The sequence below is a fragment of the Lathamus discolor genome, chromosome 2, assembly GCF_037157495.1.
Source record: "Lathamus discolor isolate bLatDis1 chromosome 2, bLatDis1.hap1, whole genome shotgun sequence".
In the NCBI taxonomy this organism is placed as follows: Eukaryota; Metazoa; Chordata; class Aves; order Psittaciformes; family Psittacidae; genus Lathamus; species Lathamus discolor.
In genome coordinates, this window is record NC_088885.1 from 120,568,725 (window position 1) to 120,583,171 (window position 14,447).

The 14,447-nt window shown below is 37.1% G+C and overlaps 1 protein-coding gene across 4 annotated transcripts in view; it reads right to left on the reverse strand.

The window, feature by feature from the left end:
• Window positions 1–14,447, reverse strand: part of PLAG1 (PLAG1 zinc finger) — a 51,179-nt gene that overhangs the window by 36,437 nt on the left and 295 nt on the right. The window lies entirely within an intron of this gene.

Genomic DNA, 14,447 nt, shown 5'->3' on the forward strand with positions numbered 1-14,447 from the left:
CATGATACAAGCATATTTTTAGTCCTTTTACAAATAAATGAGTGAGTTCTCTGGAATAAGATTCTTCACTCACATTCTTATTTTTTTTCCTGTGGTGTCAGAAACAACCCTTTCAAGATGATTTTTGCAAATCTGCAAACCGAAAGGGACAATTGACATGTAATCTCATATGAAGTCTGTCTTTGAAAAAAGGACAAAAAACTTTTAAATATGAATCTTGGAAAAGTTAAAAGTTTTGGTTTTTGGTTGGTTGTCTGTCGGTTTGGGTTTTTTTCTTTCACTTTAATAACTGCCTGAACTACTGCACTAACCTGATGACACACTCATTTACTATATTTTCTTATGCCCGTTATTCAGTTGTTGGCAGGAATACAACTTCATTTAGCAATAGCCTGGACCCCTCAGTAAGGGAATGTGTACATAGTAGCTCTCTAATCTTGCTGCCCAGCTGCTAAGACAGTCACATGAGTCACTTGCTGCCTTTAGAGCAACATACACCACTTGCTGAATTTAGAGACATTCTCTGTTTCTGCACTGGTCATACATATAAATTGAGTAACACCCTATCCTAATCACACACAAAACTGTTCTCAGTGGTTTTTTGGTTTTGCTTTGTTTTGGTGGGTTTTTTTCAATTTAAACCAGTGAGTCAAAGAATGTATTTCTCACTAATGCAGTCAAAAACCCAGCTCCAAAAAGTGATTTATGTACCAGTTTTCAGCATTATCGTTTTCACTCCAGCTAGGTTAACTTCAGGATTCAGTTCAAATGTAGGTAACTTCATCTAATTGCTCAGTGAAAATCCAGCCCTGAAAGAATGAAGAACTCTATCTGCCAGGACAATTCAGCATACAGCTTCGGAACAAAACACTTTACAACAATTCCTTCCTTATCAGGATTTTAAACTGTGACTGTTTCTAACAGCACCTTCTTCACCAGTCTATTTTAAAACAATTTACAGAAAGACTGGCACAGTTACTTTCATGCAGCACTTCTGTCTACTGATACTTAAATCTCCTTGTGGAAAATAACTTCATTTATTAACATAATCTACAGGCACTACATAGGAAGTGCTATCACATACAAACAGCACGCAGCCTTACAGCAAAAACACTGTGAGGGTAATCTTTTGTGGACTGTCACTGCACCCTCAGTGTAGGCCCTACAATGTTTCATTTTGCTCTGTATCACACTCTTTCCAGTATTTTCCCTGTGGTTTATTATGGCACTGTTCTTTGCAGATAGTTGAATATGGGAGTGATCAACAACACAATGTATTATGCTCATATTACGGCCATAGGTGTTTAGACTAGTGTAAGAAAAAGCCCACAGAATCATACTTCAAGGTATCAGGTTAATGCCACCAAAACCAAGGGTTCTTTTAGATTATATGAAACACACTTCTCCAGTTCAAAAATACCTTGGCCCAAAAATTACAAAAGGTGTTTAGTGTCCCTAAAGAAGAAAGCAGAGTGTCAAACCTTACCTAACTCTATCAGTTTCAAGTACAACCAAACTTGCCTTAAAATGGTCTTTACAGACTTCTTGCCAGTAGGAAATCATAGTAGGCAACGTCCCAACTCACCAGTCGAGCAGCAGCACTTTTTCAAGTTAAATACTCTAGTCTGTCAGATAACATTAAATGCAGCTCCATAACTAGCCAGAATAGTATCAAGTAGTAACAGCTAAAGTTTTCACTTATGCTGTACCATTCTGAATCAGCATTTGTAACAATAAATGAAAATGGCTATTTCTAAGCTGTTTCAGCAAACTTTGCACCCTAACTCAACTTGCAAATCTAAGCAAATTCCTTGTACTGGTATTTAATACCAAAAAAGTAGGTATTAAAAAGCAGTTATTGATGTTCACAGTGGCAGTCAACCTACAGTCAAACTTCAGGCTGACACATACATATCTACTGTTCTTACAAGTAACATGTAAGATTTCTGAAATCGAAAGATAAGGCAGAACTGTGGTTTTTTGCTGTATTTTTTGCATTTCACAGAATTTTCTGCCAAGTCAGTATTGCCAATTCCCATGTTCATGTGACACATTACACAGTGACAGTATGCAATTATAAACATTGAATGAGGAAAATGCAACTTCAGAAAACAAAGCGGCAGAGGAACATGCGGCAAGATTAGCAACTGAAACTACTAATGCAGTTGAACTTCAGAGTTTCCAATCCAGCTGGCATAAATTCTCATTCTCCTTTACTGTATCTTCCCTACAATCAGTATAGCATTCCACTCAGGTATTTGGCTATCACAACATAGTATTCTACATCAAAATTAGGAATTGCTACACCACACACACTGAGAAAAGGTTTTTGCATATGCCATTTTTAATCAACAATTTGTCTTGAATAACCAAAATGCCTTACAGCAGGCCAAACCATGCTGACATATAAAACAATTCTTGGAAAAAAGGCTGCAATTTGATAATGCACATATTGTGCATTCAATTAAGGAAACCTCTTTCCTCAAGAATTTGAGTTTATGAGTATTTTTCTGTGATAACCTGAAACCTGTCAGATGGACTCTAGTAAGAGGTAGCTGCCTGGAACAAAAACACTGCCTACAGAATGATGTATGATGGCTTAGTGGATTAGCATGTTAAAAGCATAATCTCTTTGGACAAAGCTATTTTTAAGTGGTTTTAGGAAAAAAAGTATAAGATGTTAATTCTGTTTTCCAATAAACATAACTTTTGATCTGCTGAGTCAGAGGTGTTATGCATAATCATCACAGCAGGAGTACAATGCTATTTGTATTTGTTTGGAGGAAAAAGCATGCGCACAATTCCATGCAAATAACAAGGGAAAAAAAAATAAATCACTGAGCAGAATTCAATTAAAGGCAAATACACCAGAGGGAAACGGTAACTCCGACAAAACAAAACACTTGTTTTCCTAGGTACAATACCCATTAGCGGTAAGTCAACTCCATGTAATATTTATATTCAGGTTTTATAACCTACACTTCCAACACTGGACGAAAATACTTTGTGCTACTACATCAGTACCATACCACTTCTCTATGTATCACTTTTAATTCCAAATTCAAACTCACAAAACCAACAAACTCACTAACCTTAGAAAGCACTTTAGAATGCGCTATCGGCAGGTAGTAGAAAAATATGGTGTTTGTACAGCTTACAGGAATAATTATGGCAGGGTCCTGAATACCTATGCATGCCTAGGTACCTAACCTTTACACCACAAAAGAAAATACCAATATACATGGACAAAACAGGGTTTTTTTTCTGTTTTCTTTTGATCAAATTCTAATTTTTTTTTTTTAGTGACAACTACAGTCCTCTAAAGGTAGGTTATGTGTTATTTTCATAAATATATTAATACAACACACATTCCCTGAGAGATCCAAGCCATTGCTAAATGAATCTCCCACGTCAGAGATCCATGTATTATTTACTCAGTTATAAAGCATCATCAGATTAGCATAGTAGGTGTTTTTGCTTTCTAGACACGTAAATATTTTTCCAAGATCTTTAATAAAAGGATTTTTGTCCTTTTCAAACACTCTGACTTCATATGTGGTTACACTGATTGCCCTTTCAAGTTGACAGACTTGTAAACATCATCCTGAAGTGCCCATTTCTGACAGTGGAGGAAAAAATGAACATGTCAGTGAGTGAAGGAAGGATCTTATTCCAAATAATTGATTTATCTGTTAAAGTCAGAGTAAAGCAGTTCCCTGTTTGCACAGCAGAAAAAGACCAGTCCTTCACTGCAGATCTACCCCTTCCACATTTAGGACACTGCAGTTCCATCATTAAGCAGCAACCCCTGCTGAGATGCACATGACTCTACTGTTCCATGATGTATCCTCAGTGACCAGCAATTTCCAAATAATGTTAAAAATATTACTGGTTTCAACCTATAAAAACCCCAATCCTGAGCAGCTTGATTCTTGACAACCTGAAAGATCAACCCTTTTCATGAATGCTACCTGAAACAATCTCAAATACACGTTACAGTAAAACAAAACACCAAGAAACAAACAGATGGGGAAGTACCACTCGCTCCCTGAAAAACATTTGCACTTCAACACAGATTTCATTCTGAGAGAGGCTTAAAAGGTTAGCATTGCAGACTATACAGTTACTACTGTACATTTACTAATGACCCACCCAGAATTAGATAGATGGAAATGATGATATTTGGAAAGCATGAAGTAGAGGCTGCATACCCTGAAGGTCACAGTGAAAAGAATTGTAAGCGTTCAACTGGACTTTAACAAGCTTTGCCAGAGGGACCCAGGACATGCATTTTTATTGACAGTTTGTTCAATTTAAATAGTTCTGATTTATAGCAAAGCACTGTTGAAGAGGCCAAGGAAACTTTCAAATAATCTGGTCAAGATCAGATAGGAAAACAAAGTCTACATCTTCCATCTACAAATTCTGTAGTTTGGGTGATTTAAAAACTTTGCCAGCCACTGCAACATACTCAAAAAATACCAAGAAATGGAATTCCTAAACAACTGATGAATGCAACAAGTGGCAGGGAAAAAACACCAAAAAACCACACAAACAAAAAAACACTTTTATCACCACGTAACAAGTCTACAAATACCCAAAGCAAGAAGACAGAATACCCAGGCTCTTCAGGTCTGATCTCTGCCATGCACAGGCAGGGAGTATACATATTTTTGGGTACATACTCTCTCAGATGTACCCCCAAACACCAAAACACATCATGAACTAAGGAAATTGCTAAGTAATAGTTCATTCATAAGAGGGATACAAATACATTATGATCTCCATCCACTAGACCTCTCAACCTTTCTACAAAGGCCTAAGTTACAAAAGATTTGGAGAGGGAGATACATGGATAGATAATCCTCAGATCACTGTTGGCAGCAAAAGTGGTGGCGAATTTTTATGTATATTGGGAAAGGAAGAATTAGTAATGAAACTATCTCAATATCTCAATGAAACAAATGTGATTCAAGTACTACTTCAGGTAACAGTTACAGAGCACTTGCAACCTGACAGCAAATTTCTGCCTGCCTTTAAGGTTTTTTTGTTAAGCTACCTACATAAAACCTTTGTGCTGGAACTACCACCAAATATCAAACTATCTCCTTTACAATAAATGTTCGATGCTTAACAGAAAGGGTTATTTGACCTTAAACCACATTTTAACAACAAAAACTATGAAAGGAATAGGAGAGGTTTAGGTCATCTGTGAAATCTTTTGAGGGTTTGCTCAGGGTTGACTGTCTAGTCCTTGATTCCTGATAACTGGAACACACAGCACAGTACTCTAGTACTTATTTAAACAAAACTTTGGGGAATTTGACCTGCTTAATGGAGAACTGTGGAGTTCATCTCAAGATAACTGAATGTATTATCAGTTTTGAGGCTGCAACATTACTGTGCAGCCAAAATCACAAATTCTTAGGATTTAAATATTTTGAGATTGAGGGGCAGTGATTTAAGGCATTAGAGCCCCTTCCTGACCACAGCTCCCTTTCCATTCAGAGCTTGACGAAAGATCGTCTCCTTTTATGCTCAATATTTTTATTAGACAAACTGCAGAAAAATAGAAAATAACAATACATATTCGACCTTGCCAAACTAAAGCGCCTTTCTACTCCAACCAAATGAATGGGTAATCAATGCAGTTAAAAACTGCTTTAAATGCCCTTCCTTTTCAGTAAAAGTATTTAAATATACTGAAGAGTAAGAAGTTTGTTTTACATGATGCATAGATAAAAAACTGTACTAGAAACCGAAATGTACTACCCAAGACTTAACTTACATTATCAAATATTCTTAAGTGGTCAAGTTTTCAAAAGTAAAATAATATTATATTACAGAGAAGACCTCTAAACCCATTTCTCCCTCCCTCTTCCTCCAAAACTTATTTCATAGCTTACCATTTCTGAAAGTGTAATCTAGATTTCTGTTTGCCTTCTACAGCAATTGATGCTATGAGTGTGTTCGAGTATTTCTTATGAGGAATAGTGATACCACAGATTTGATTAATGCTACAAGGCTGCAAAACCTGACATCTTTTCCTCATAGGCTAGTTTAACATTCAGCCAGTTTGGGACTATTTCCATCATCTAAATACCATTACGTTTGAGTTTCCCATGTTATTCCACACACAACTTTTATACTTGCAGCATCATCAGCCCAAGTTAATTCCACAGTACCCCTCAGCATGTTTTTTCTAGCACAAAACTTATCATGACCAACACTTAATGAAATACAAATTCATTTTGAGGGAACGAAGGAGGTTTAAATAAGTGAAAGAACTGCTGGGCTAAGGAATGAGTGTATCCAAAAGAAAAGGATACACTCGTCCAGCTAAGACAAAAACCCTTTAAAATCACAACAGGGAAAACATTACATTTTACAAGTAATGAGAAATTAAACGAGCTTGATATAAATATTTGACATATACTTTTTAAAGCAATTTCAACACACATTAAAACCAGCCTGAATAATTAGGATAATTAACATATTATGATTCCCGGTTAACTTTTTAAGTAACAAATAATGTAAGTTTGCTGTTTAGGAACAGAGCTGATTTCACTGTACTGGTATGCTTATAACTGTACTTAAACACCATTTAAAATAGCATGTAGCAACACCATCCTTTGACAGATGCAATAATATTTTTATTACTTTTTCTGAAACTGATTAAAATATAGCCATAAGCTATATATTTGTGCTGGGGTATAATTAGAAGTGGTAAGTCTAAACACAATCACAGTATTCAAAAGAATTAAAGAAAACTGTCAAGTTACAGAGGAAAAAAATTCTACAGATTCCAATTCATTGGCATTTATTGTGATCAGCTATGTCTAAGCTCTTCTCTAAGCTATGTGGTTCACCATTTCCTAGTGTCTTAGATGAAACAAATTCTGCATGTATTGACCACAATAACTTCCAGTGAACAAAATAAGCTTGAACAATGTCCATATTTAGCTTTTAAACACAGCATAAAACCCTGAGAGGATTTTAAAATTGTTTTATTTTAGTTTAATACTCACTATTCTTGAAGTACTTGTGAGGGTAAGAGAGCCAGTAGCTGGTAGCTAGTACTACAAATTCACACCTTTGCTGTGTATCATCTTATGAAAACCTAAGAACAGCTGTAGGCAACTTCTACTTTTACATATACTGTATCTATACTTCCATGTGGTAAATACAGTATTAAGTCTTGTATGTAGGCAGCTGTAGTAAATGAACAATTAGTACAAATGAAAATTCCACACGTGACAGTAAGAGTTTGAAGAAACTTAACATTTACAAACTTGTAAATGTTTTATTACTAACTATACAGGCTTGATTGAAATTTAATAGTGAGCTGCCAGAATCTCTCTGCCTTTCCTTCAAACAGGTCTCTTAAAAAAAACCAAAAACAAAACAACTAAAAAAATCCCAAAACAACAACCAAGAAAAAAAAAGTCCTATTGCAAAGACATAATGTCGTCCCTAAACAGCCAGATGTTACCTTAAAAGGGGTGTGTGCATATCTGTATTACGTATAAATGTAACATCCATGAGAAATACAGGTACCATGCAACAGACAGTTGTATTAGAAGTGAGAAACACTTGGGACAGTAAATCTGATTTGCATACACATGGTCTTTCTGCTGCTCATTTAGTGTAATAAGATCTCATTAATTCAGAATCAGATGATTTGCAGGGCTTTTTAGAGAACTCATGCACTAGTAAATCTGATATCCTGCAGTATACAAGCACGTCATAAATGAACAGGGAAGATAAGTTTTCTGACATTCTTGTTTTTTGATTACTTAGCAATTCACAGTAAACATGCAGAAGACAAAATCAACCATCTACATCTTGTTTCATGAGAAATACTTCAGATTTGGCAGTCTCCAAAGCATAGTGTGACCCACAACCGTAAAGAAAAGCTTTTAGGGTGAAAGTTAGTGATACACAGCATTAGGCTACCAGGTAAATTACCTGTACCATATGTAAGTTCACATGCAATCTGCACAGTGAAATGATATCAAATGAAGTATTATTTACATAATAGGGAAGAGATTATTGTTAGATTATTATTAGTTATCCTAACCTTGGTAAAAAAACAACTTTGACAAATAATTCTCTTTATACACTTTCTAATCTGATTTCTAGGGATATTCTCCATTAAGAGAGGAATTTAGCACATTAAGTGCAAAAGAAGATTATAGCGATTCAGTTCTCTATAACAGACACTTTCTGCATTTTTCCAAGTTTCTTTACATAGTTATTTCTTAATTGCATCTGATGGCAGTTCTAGGTTTTACTTTCCTGATTCCCATCTGACTTCTCAAAGCTGATTTGAGATATTTTACTTCAGAGCTTTGAGTTGCTGTTCTGTGTGTTATAGACACAGTTGTCCGCATACATTTGTTTTATCTGTCTGACTTTTTTGTTTTATACTAGTTCAGACCTGTTTGTTGGGGGTGTTGTGTTTTGGTCTTTTTTTAGTTTGTTTGTTTTTCATCTTCCCTTTAAACAAATAAAATAAAATTATGCACACTGGGCCACATTCTACTTTCTTTGTGCCCTCTTGTAAGTCTATTAAAACCACCATAGTTGGACATGCATAAAAAAGCCCATCGCTCTGGCCATGTATTTTAATATATTTGACAAGGTATCTCTACACTCTGAACAGACACTGAATTAGGAAAGGGACAGAAATTATTACAAAGGTGGCTACAATAGGAATTGACTTATTCCTTCAACGTGAGAATAACTATATAAGCTTTCCCACTTTTTACTGTTAAGTATGTACTTATGCAGTCTTCTCAAAACCCTGCTATGTACAGTGGTTAATTTTAATGCCATGATCCTACAGTAACTGTTTACAAGAGATGCAGGGTCCACTTAAATATTAACAATTTTAATATATCCTATGAGAAGGCCCCATACAGTATAACTATGATCACATAACTGTTTTTAAAAACATGTTATATCTTGTAAAAAAATTTACCCCCCCATCTAATTCTATTCATTTCTGCTAATTCATCCTTCTAAGATGAGACAGTAACAGGTGAACACTGATACCAAAGTAGACAAAAAAAACCCCACTTCAATAAGCCAATCTAAATAAAAGTAAAACTGAACTTGCAGTAATGGTGACCAGTTCTGTTCAATATTAGGCTTTTATAACTTGCTTACAATTAGAACTTTTCACATTTGATGTCTGGTGGACAACAGTTCATTTAAAATGCATTAGTAACTGCAATCTACTGAGTTTCAGATAAAAAGTCCCTATATTCCTTAAAAAATAGAAAATAAAATATAGGCAGCTGTATAAGTGATTATATTGATAGTTAATTGATTTTTCACATTCAAATTACAAGTTCATACAATTTAAAAATTAATATAAATTTACTTTAATTCTATATGTGATTTTTTTATTTGCAGGAAAAAACTACAACTGTCTACCAAGAAGATCTTCAGATAAATGAAAAAAAAAAATCCCTTACACTTCAGAAATTTAAACATTATACTTTTGATCAATATAAAATGTTACTTTGTTCTAATATATGAATTATTTTGAAATAGTTTTTTAAGGCTACCTACATGCTTGGTAATGGGTTAAAGATGCTTAACAGTTCAGTGGATAGACACTGCACATTTCTTTCAAAATCAATATAAGCTAAATCCTCACTGGTAGCAGGTATTTGGAGAGTATCTCCTTGAAAACAAGTGCTCTCTCACTTTGGTGGTGGTGGCTACTAGCTCCTTTTAACTCTACATTGATTTGAGAATGGTCGAATCGCTCTAACATATTTCACATTTTCCAGAGTATCTCCCTTTCGTAAACAGATAAACTTGTTCGAGAACCCTCCCAAAATGTACTTTCTGACAAAAACTGGTTTTAAATATGTAAGAGATTCTAGATACAAAAGTTAAACCACTTATGCTTTAGACTCTGAAGTAAAACATCTTTTTTAACAAAATAACCATGAACAGTTACAAACAGTGGTTTATTTAGAACATGAGCAGTGCCCTCTTTAACCCTTAATTTTAAAACACTTGCACTGCACTGAAAGGAGACTTAAGGGCACCATTTTGACTGACTAGCTGCAGAGATGGACAACCATTAGAAATGCCTGCACTTTGTATGCAGTGCCTTTTGGAATTACACAAACTTTTAAAAACCTTCTTAATTTAAGTCTCAAAGTTCTATACTAGAAAACTCATTTTTCAGGATAATTACTAAATGAAAAGTACACAACAAGAGACACACTTGAACTAAGCATTCAAGAAAAGATGAACGCATGTCAGTTTAGACTTCTGTGTTTGCTGTACTGTTGTAGAATACCAGTTATTAACTTTAAAGCATTACTGAATAGGATTGGTAAGTATCTAAAAGGGATTTTAATACATTTATAACTCCCCAGTTTACCTACAAAAAGTAGGGTAACTTTGGCAGCAAGAACCCATAATATTTGCTTCCCCAGATGTTTAGATTTTAGAAAATCTTGAAAAAATAATACTGAACAATGTATAGAATCAAAGCAACATATAATACAGATGATTATCTTAACTCTTAGAAGTAAAGAAACTTTGAAAGTTACTTCTGATTTTATTAAACACCACATCATCCCTGCAAGAATAATTCAGTTTGCTACAAAAAAGAGAGTAAGTTTGTAAAAAACAATCCTAAACAACATTTACCTTCTGCTATTATTATCCCCATCTGGATTATACCTTAAAATTAAACCCAGTTCAGGAGAGTATCAAATTCTGTTAGAACACCCTTTCCTCTTCCTCCCTCCCTATGTCCTGAATGTTATACTATGGTTGGATACCCTGAATTTACTTTGTAATACATAACTGTAAGTCAAGAAAGATACTCCACAACGTGTGCTTCTGCCTTTTTTCAGCATTACAATATTAATGATTTGTAAGCTTTTAATTAGGCAAAAATGTAGTAGCACATTAAACACTTCATACTGATGGTCACAGACACAGTATTTGAGCAGTTCTTGAATACTGCTCTCAGTACCATTAACTAGTTTATTTATAAAGCTGTTCTGCACATCTACTAGTACCTATCTACCCTGGTACAACAAAACCATGAACACATGGTGTGCTGCTATTAATTTATCAAATTTCTATGCATTTCAGGATAATGTTACTTCAAGTCAATAAAAAGAAAAGATCCCTGTATGAAATATTTGGAAAGGAACTTTGAAGTATGAATTCTTTAAAACTATAAAAGAGATCTCTAAACCATAAGAAACAGCTTTGAAAAACTGTTTAATTTCATTCCTTTATACAAACTGATTAATCTGTCTTCCTTAATGAGCCTTTTTTTTTCTAGCCTAAGAGTAGCTAATGTGATTTAATTTTCACAACTGTGAGTCACTGGAAAACTTTGAAATTTCTTCCAAAATCTCTAACCACAAGACTATCCCAGTCAACAACTACTATACAACAGGTTCTTTGGTCACACTTGCAGAAAAGGTACAGACAATTTGCGAACACATGCCATTCAATACAGAGAGCTATCACAATTGACATTCAACTTTCTCAAGTTTAAAAAATACTACTTGCTGAAATTGCCTCCCTACAAGTACACTATTCCATCTTCCCTCTTGAGAACCACATACCTGTATTCAATTTTTAATCTAGAATACAAAGACTACAAAAACAAGGCACGTGCAAAAGAAACACCGCAACTCCGCATATAGGTATCAAATTGCCATGTTAAGAGGTGATGCAAGTTTCTTAAATAGAACATTTCAATAAAAATTAAAATACATAGGGAAAAGCAAAGCATTTCACATCATTACAGTCAAACATTTACAAGTTAAAAATTAAGTGAAAAAACTGTACCAGCCAGAACCCATGCTAAAATCATGCATGGACACACACATGCACACATATACATGAAACTAGACAGCAGTTAGGATGATTTTTCTTTTTTAAAACAAAGCCAGAGGCAACTCTTCCAAGTGATGTTATAATTACACAGCTAAGGTGTTCTTGTAAAAAGCCCCTATTCTGGTCAATTAAAACCTACAGTTATTTTCACTATTTTCCAAACCTTTTGTTCAGAAAGTTTAAGTATAGAACAAGCTCCACAATACTTTTCAACAAACTCAGGTGTCCCCAACAAAACCGAACTTACTCAAAGTAAAAATAACGCACTTCACAACTTCTGCAAAATGTCTGTGAAACTGCCCTATGCACACAGGTCTCCTCCCTGGGAGTTCATAGCAGAACAGCACTAGGTTTTAATATCAAACAACCTGAGACCATTTCATTTCTGCAACACCCATTCCAAAAAAAAAAAAAACAACAAACGCTCTCCAAAACGCAGCATTTTAATTGACCCACCAAGAAAACTCCCCTGAAGACCTGCTACACACAAAAGAATTGCTTTGATCCAAACGAGTCTGCACGTTTTCCCCTATTATCCTGCCTTAATTTATCAGACTAGGGCCGATTTGACACCTTTCCATTACAAAAATAAACAACGAACCATCCCTCTGCTAGAGGCATCACCTCTGCAGAGGTGATGATAACCCTAGGAAAAGAGAACCTGTCTCTTTAAAATGCCCTGCTATGTCCCTGATCCCACGTGGAACCAACATCAGCAGCACTTTCGCATTAACTTCAGTGTGAGGCGAGATGAGGCATCATTATTTTGCATAAATAAAACGAGGAGACTGCAGAACACATTCTTTGTAGGAGACAAACAGGTGAACTAAATGTGCCAGGGAAATCAGCAACCATCCGCAGAAGAGGTGCCCTGTGCCTGAGCCCTCTCTGCTTTCCCTATGGAGCATTACCTCAACCCCACACTACTCTGAAGAATTCAGTTTAAAGAGAGGAGGGAGCCACCAGGAAAACTGGAAATTCAAAGGCAACGAAAATGCACTTTATAAACCGGAAAGGTTTACTCTTTGCCTCACACATCCTAATTAGATCAGGAAAGTGACACTACAAAGGCATTACATTCCGGCCCGGGGAGGGCCAAAAAAAAAAAAAAAAAAAAAAAAAAGAAAAAAAAAGGGGGGAGGGGGGGTGTGTGTGATAAAAGAAAGAAAGAAACAAAAAGAAAATAGAGGAAAAGAAAGGGGCCCCCCACCTCCCCAAGCCCCCCAAGCATACAAAAAGCATTTTAAAAGGAAGTTATAAAACAGCACATATAGCATTTATCTTATCTAGAATCACTCCACATTACCCCCAAGTTATGCACTTTCTGCACTATCATCTCCCCCTACCTCTCTCTCCTGAAAGGGATTTTCACGTTTTCTCATTGTCGGTGGCGAGTTATAAGAGGCTTTTGCCTTTACAAAGAATTCATCAACAAAAAAAAAATAATAAATATTAACTCCTTGCTCCCTGAAACCTTAAAACGGTCTCGGGAAGACACGGGTTTTATTCTGTTACCTTGAGGAAGAAAAGAGGGAGCAGCCCCGATTTTTAGGTATTTTTTGGCATTTTTTTCTGATTTTTATTTTGTTATATGCCTCAGTTCTCCCTCCATTTTGGTTGTTTATGATACTGACAACAAGCTGTCCCTGCTCTCTCTCTCTCTCTCTCTCTCTCCGGATCTCTCCTGCTTTCAGTTAGCAAACCCCCCTCCCCAATGCAACACGACTCAGCACTTACTTGGGTCCACACTTTTCTCTAAACACACACCGATGGGGAAGGGAAAAGCTTCTGGGCCACTCGGAGGGGGAGAGCAGGCAAATTCGTTTCTTTATTACGAAAAAAAAAACTTTTGTCCAAAAAACGACGGGAAAGGGGAACCGAGTGCCCCAAAGTCACTCCGGATCCCCCCAAAGACGCAGCCGCCAGGTCCGGGGGACACCCCACGGGTAGCCGGGTCCACGGGGAAAATTTCTGTGCGAAATTCGGCCGGTTTGATGCGGGGGGCGAATTTATATTAATTTTTTCCCTCATTTTTCGGCACCGCGGTCTCTAATGTCTTCCGCTCCCTCTCGCCGCTCTAGCCGCTGTCATTGCATTCACAGCACAGGCTCCGGAGAGGCGAGGAGGGGAGGGGGCGGCCGCGCAGCTCCTGCTCCTGCCCCACTGCCGCGGCCCCGGCCCCAGCCCGCCGCGGGGGTCGGCGGCGGCGGGCACCCCGCGCCCTCTTGCCGTCCCCCGGGCAGACCGCTGCCTCGCCCGCTCGCTCGCGAACCAACATAGCGCCGCGGGGAGGGAGGGAGGGGAGGAGTGGAGGAAACTCCTGAGAGAGGGCTTTTTTTCTGAAAATCATCTCTTTTTTTCCCTCCGAAGGAGGGGAAGGGGGGGCACCGCTCGCCTCAGCTCCCCACCCCAGCTCTTCCCCTCCGGGGAAGTCCGACGCGGGGCGGTGGGGGGCTGCGGGAGATGGGGGGGGGGGGGGGGTTGGGGGGGGGGAGAGAGGGATGGAAGGGAGGGATGGTTAACACAAACTTTTCCTCTCTGCTCGCTGCTCCTCT